Source organism: Aquila chrysaetos, chromosome W (genome assembly GCF_900496995.4).
Source record: "Aquila chrysaetos chrysaetos chromosome W, bAquChr1.4, whole genome shotgun sequence".
Lineage (NCBI taxonomy): Eukaryota > Metazoa > Chordata > Aves > Accipitriformes > Accipitridae > Aquila > Aquila chrysaetos.
The window spans coordinates 2927550-2933527 of NC_054457.1; positions in this window are offsets into that span (position 1 = coordinate 2927550).

Here is a 5978-nt window from a genome sequence, read left to right on the forward strand (position 1 = left end):
AAGCAAATAAGATAACGTTTGGAAGTGAATTAAGGGTGTTCTCCCATAATATTCGAGGAGTTCTCCAACAAAAGGCTGAAAAATGGATCACTGATGCTAGGCTTTTAAAATATAAGGGGGATCCTAATCCATTCACCTAAATTGGAGATCGGAACAACGAACTTGCAAAATCCGGCGCAATTTTTGTGTGGGGGTCCTGAAGAAGAATTAACACATAATTGCCTTCAGACCATTGAAGAACAAACAAAAATTAGGCTAGATCTGGAAGAGGTAGAATTGGGAGAGGGAGAAAAGTTATTCGCTGATGGGTCATCTCGAGTAATAACAGGGAAAAGGAAGTCAGGACAAGCAATAAAAGGGCCCAAGCGAATAACTGTGGTACATGTTAAGGGACACCAAAGAGGAACAACCCCTGAAATTCAGTGAAGCCAGGTGATATGGTATTAATAAGAGCCTGGAAAGAATCCTCTCTCACTCCTAGGTGGGAGGGGCCCTTTCTTGTTTTACTTACCATAGAAACTGCTGTCCGAACTGCAGAATGAGGATGGACTCATGCAAGCAGGATCAAAGGACCAATTCGGAGTTCTCATTGGGAGGTGACCAAAGACCCTGACAGCTTGAAAATCAAGCTCCGAAGAAAAGTGGAGGAGTGAGACTGTCTTTTGTAAGAATTCTCACTGTATATGTTATCTTTATATGTTACAGGTGTAAACTTTGTAGAGAAAAGTGGTGGACACATTGCTCCTATGGGTATTCCCCTAGTGACATTTGCCACGAATGTTATAATTACGAACAGGAATTAATTGAGCAAACATTATGTATGGGAATATCAACTGGAAAAATTATAAAAGACTCCAAAGAATGGTGGGATATTTTTGCTAAAGGCATAAACCCTGAGAGGTGTTGTCTTTATGTAAATGAGTTATGCCCAACGAAGGCTGAAATAGTGCAAGTATCCCGCAGACAAACAGTGGTCAGAGTGGGGTGGGGAGCTTGGGAAGTGAAGGATACAAACTGGGATGCATATAAGTCAAAGCAAAGTAAATATAAAGGAGGTTCCCCTGAAGAATACGACTACTGCCGAGAAGATGGTACACCTCGCTGCTCTAAGCAACAGAGTAGGCAGAGAAGAAGGAAGAGAGACTCCTTCGTATGCCGAGTTGGACAGCCAATTTCATCCACCGTTTGTCCATAGCCTTCTTTCCAGGACATTACTGCCAATGAGTTTGGCATAGGTTGGTGGTGCACTTCATAGAAACTTCCACCACATGGGTTGTGTGCATTGGACATCATCTGGGTCTATGGGTGACTGCGCATTTTCTGGATCATTATAAATCACCTCCAGCACGGCTAATTCCCTCAGGTACTGGATACCTCTCTCCATGGTGGTCCACTTGCCTTGGTGACATGTAACTTCATCCTTGAAGGGGTATCTTTCCTTTACACCTAACAGAAGTCGCCTCCAGAGGCTGAGGACTTGTGTTTTTCTCCCAATCGCCTTGTCGATGCCCCCTTCCCTAGACAGAGATCCCAACTGCTTGGCTTCCTTACCCTCTAATTCCACACTACTAGCCCCATTATCCCAGCATCGGAGCAGCCAGGTAACAATGTGCTCACCTGGGTGGCGGCTAAAATCTTTTCGCATGTCACGCAACTCACTCAGGGATAGAGATCGGGTGATTATTTCAGGTTCTGCCTCTTCCTCCTGTTCTCGTGATGACCCTGGTTCATCTTCATCTCTCACTGAGCGAACTGATTTCTTTGTGTGTTTCTTTTTCTGTACAGGGGCGACTGATACCGGCACAGGTTGGTTCTCTGGTTTAGCTGCAGTATCCGTCACTGCGGTTGGGGTAGCCATGGTGCCTGTTGCCGGGGCAGGGGTAGCCACGGTGCCTGTTGCCGGGGTAGGGGTAGCCATGGTGCCTGTTGCCGGGGCAGGGGTAGCCACGGTGCCTGTTGCCGGGGTAGGGCTAGCCATGGTGCCTGCTGCCCTGTTTTCCATCTTTTCCCCCTTTTCTCCCTGAGGGTGCTGCATAATATCAAGCAGTGTTTGGTAGATACTGGCCAGGGCCCAGCACAGTGCAGCGAGTTGTACGTCTTTGGAATAGCCACAGCATTTTTCTTTCAAATATTCTACCACTTCATGAGGGTTCTGTAGTTGTTCGGGAGTGAACTTCCAAGCCACTGGGGGTGAGAAGTTCTCTAGATACCTGCCCATATCCTCCCACATGCCGTGCCACCCATGAATATCCAGCTTTGGGGCAGATCTCTGGGTGGTACTCTTAAAGAGCCTTTTTGTAGCCCTAAACAAGACCTGAAACATATTCAGGAGGCATAGCACTAACAGCACAGTGGCTTGTGCATCCCAAGGATATTCAAAGTTCTCAAAAGCTGTTGTAATTAGTCGGAAGGAGAAAAGGGAGGCGAACGGACGGGGGGAAGTATCCCCCCCTAACTCCCCATGGATTGGCTGTAATTACCAATAAAATCCGATAGAAGGTGCCCAAAGTATGGAAATGATATCACTGCCTCATACAGATACCAGCTTAACCTCATGACCAGTGATGTAATCATTTCACAAGTCGACATTGCCCAGTACAGCAAAATGATAATCCCAATCACTCTCCCAGAGGTGAGAAACGTAACTACAGGCAATACATAGAGCATATAAGGACCTACAAAACGCCACCATGTAAACAAATTAATCAACATTGTGACTAACATCTATTTATCTAATATAAGGAATGCGTATGACAAATTTGTTTCAACACGCTGTGGCCAGATCTGTCGTTATCTCAACCCTTCGTGCCCCACGTTGGGCGCCAAAAAGGACTGTCGTGGTTTCAGCCCAGCCGGTAACAAAGGACCACGCAGCCGCTCGCTCACTCCTCCCGCCCCCCTCCGGTGGGATAGGGGGGGAGACGGAGGAGAGAAAAGAAAAAAAACCTGGAACCTCGAGGGTTGAGATAAGGGCAGTTTACTGGGACAACGCAAAAAAAGTTACAACAACAACGACGGTACTAATGAAAGAGTATACAGAAAAGAGTGATGCACAGTGCAACTGCTCACCACCCGGGACCCGACGCTCCGCCACTTCCCCTACCGAAAGTCGAGAGAGAGAGAGCAGGAGACCCCGCCCCCCCCGGCCCACTCCCCATATATATACTGGGCATGATGTCACATGGTATGGAATAGCTCCTTGGCTAGTTCAGGTCAGCTGCCCCGGCTATGCCCCCCCACCTCCCAGGTTCCTGTAAAAATTAACTCTATCCCAGCTGAACCCAGGACAACTTATTAAACTGCCTTTATCTCAATCCATGAGTTTTCTTGCTTTTCTCCTTCTGATTCTCTCCCCAATCCTGCTATGGGCAAGTGAGCAAGCAGCTGGTTAGGGGCTTACCTGCCAGCCAGGGTCAACCCACCATCAGGGTATTTTCTCAATTATGCATTCTGCACTGTTGAATTTGCTCCATTTTAAGAGGAGGGTAAAAAATCCTAATTTCTTATGCCTTTTTAGAAAGTAACTAACTACACGGGAAAAAAATAGACTAGACAGTCAACAATAATCCTGAGTTACCAGAGAGATGAGCTCACTGTTTAAGTCTTTCCTACAGTTCAGTGACTTTTCTGCATGTGATACCTAAAGTAGGAACCTATATGGGACTCTGAAAGAGGAATGTAGGTGGAAAAGAAACAAATTTTGAGAGAGAGAGATTCACTTCTTGCGCCTGCCTTGGTTGCTAGTTTCAGGTGAAACATCTTTGACTCTTTATGAGAATAAGTGTCGTGGTTTAACCCCAGCCAGCAACTAAGCACCACACAGCTGCTTGCTCCCCCCACCCCCGGTGGAATTGAGGAGAGAATCAGAAAGGTACAAGTGAGAAAACTCATGGGTTGAGATAAAGACAGTTTAATAGGTAAAGCAAAAAGCCGCATGCACAAGCAAAGCAAAATAAAAGGAATTCATTCACTACTTCCCATTGGCAGGCAGGTGCTCAGCCATCTCCAGGAAAGCAGGGCTCCATCACACGTAACAGTTACTTGGGAAGACAAACGCCATAACTCTGAACATTCCCCCTTCCTCCTTCTTCCCCCAGCTTTTTATTGCGGAGCATGGCATCATGTGGCATGGAATATCCCTTTGGTCAGTTGGGGTCAGCTGTCCCGGCTGTGTCCCCTCCCAGCTTCATGTGCACCCCAGCCTACTTGCTGGTGGGGTGGTGTGAGAAACAGAAAAGGCCTTGACTCTGTGTAAGCACTGCTCAGCAATAATTAAAACATCAGCACTGTTTTCATCACAAATGCAAAACATAGCCCCATACTAGCTACTATGAAGAAAATTAACTCTATCCCAGCCAAAACCAGCACAATAAGTTTTTAAAGTTTTATTTTAGAAACATTGCCTCCTGATTTAATTTTGCCCACCCTGCAGTACAAGGGACATATAGACCCTCAGAACTGTTTGGGTTTTTTTTCTTGAATAAGAAATACTCAATCAAGAGCAATATTCAAACAACTGAGTTATTAATATATTAGACTGTGGTTTGATCTACCTTCTTCAGATAATCTGAGAAAAAGAAGCAACCAATTAAGCAACCAATTAATATGTTAAGCCTACAAAAGCAGAACCTAATTTCAAATGCATAATATGTGTACTCTCGTAAATATCAAGGTCTGCTTTAAATAGTTGAAGACTCCAACTTAGGAAAACAACCCTGTTTCAGGATGGGTACTTGCTTAACTTTTTTAAAGTGCTTATGCACCTGGAGAGACAATAGGATTAAGGAGATACTTCATAGAATCGCAGAATATCTCAAGTTGGAAGGGACCTATAAGGATCATTGAGTCCAACTCCCTGCTCCTCGCAGGACTACCTGAAACTAAATCATATGACTAAGAGCGTCCTCCAGATGCTCCTTGAACTGTGACAGGGTTGGTGCCATGACCACTTCCCTGGGGAGCCTGTTCCAGTGACCGACCACCCTCTCAGTGAAGAAAAGTTACTTCAAGTAATGCATGTGGGCAAGATGTCTAGGTCTTCACTATGCTCTTCTCAGGCACTGCCTCTGAGACATTCAGAGCTGAGGGCTCTCAGTGAATTTGGTGGGAGATGGAGAGAGATGGGCCTGAGCTGCTAGGCAGATACCCAAAGAGGCTTGGTTATCACCATGACGAGATTTGTCATTCTCAACTCCAATACAGTTGGCCCCGCTGCCCTGATTTTGGGGACAGTGTGGGGCACTTCAGAACTGGATTCACAGCAGCCAGCACATTTTGTGGGGTATGTGTTTAAGCTATCAGTTAAAAATAGCACTAATTGGTGGGGTTGTCCCTCTCTCACAACCTTGAGATGAGAGATAAATATAATGAGAGACACGTTTAGTATAATATGAGATACATTTTCATGTATTTAATATGAGATAAATTTAACATGTGGTGGGTTGACCTTGGCTAGATGCCAGGTGCTCACCAAACCGCTCTATCACTCCCCATCCTCAACTGGACAGGGGAAAGAAAATATAACAAAAGGCTCGTGGGTTGAGATAAGAACAGGGAGATGACTCAGCCGTTACCATCACAGTCAAAACAGCCTTGACTCAGGAAATTTAATTTAATTTATTACCAATTAAATCAGAGTAGGATAATGAGAAATAAAACCAAATCTTAAAACACCTTCCCCCCACCACTCCCTTCTTCCCAGGCACAACTGCACTCCTGAATTCTCTACCTTCTCCCCCCCAAGTGGCACAGTGGGACAGGGAATGGGGGTTACGGTCAGTTCATCACATCTTGTCTCTGCCGCTCCTTCCTCCTCACAGGAAGGACTCCTCACACTCTTCTCCTGCTCCAGCGTGGGGTCCCTCCCATGGGAGACAGTCCTCCATGAACTTCTCCAATGTGGGTCCTTCCCACAGGCTGCAGTTCTTCACAAACTGCTCCAGCATGGGTCCTTTCCATGGGATGCAGTCCTTCAGGAA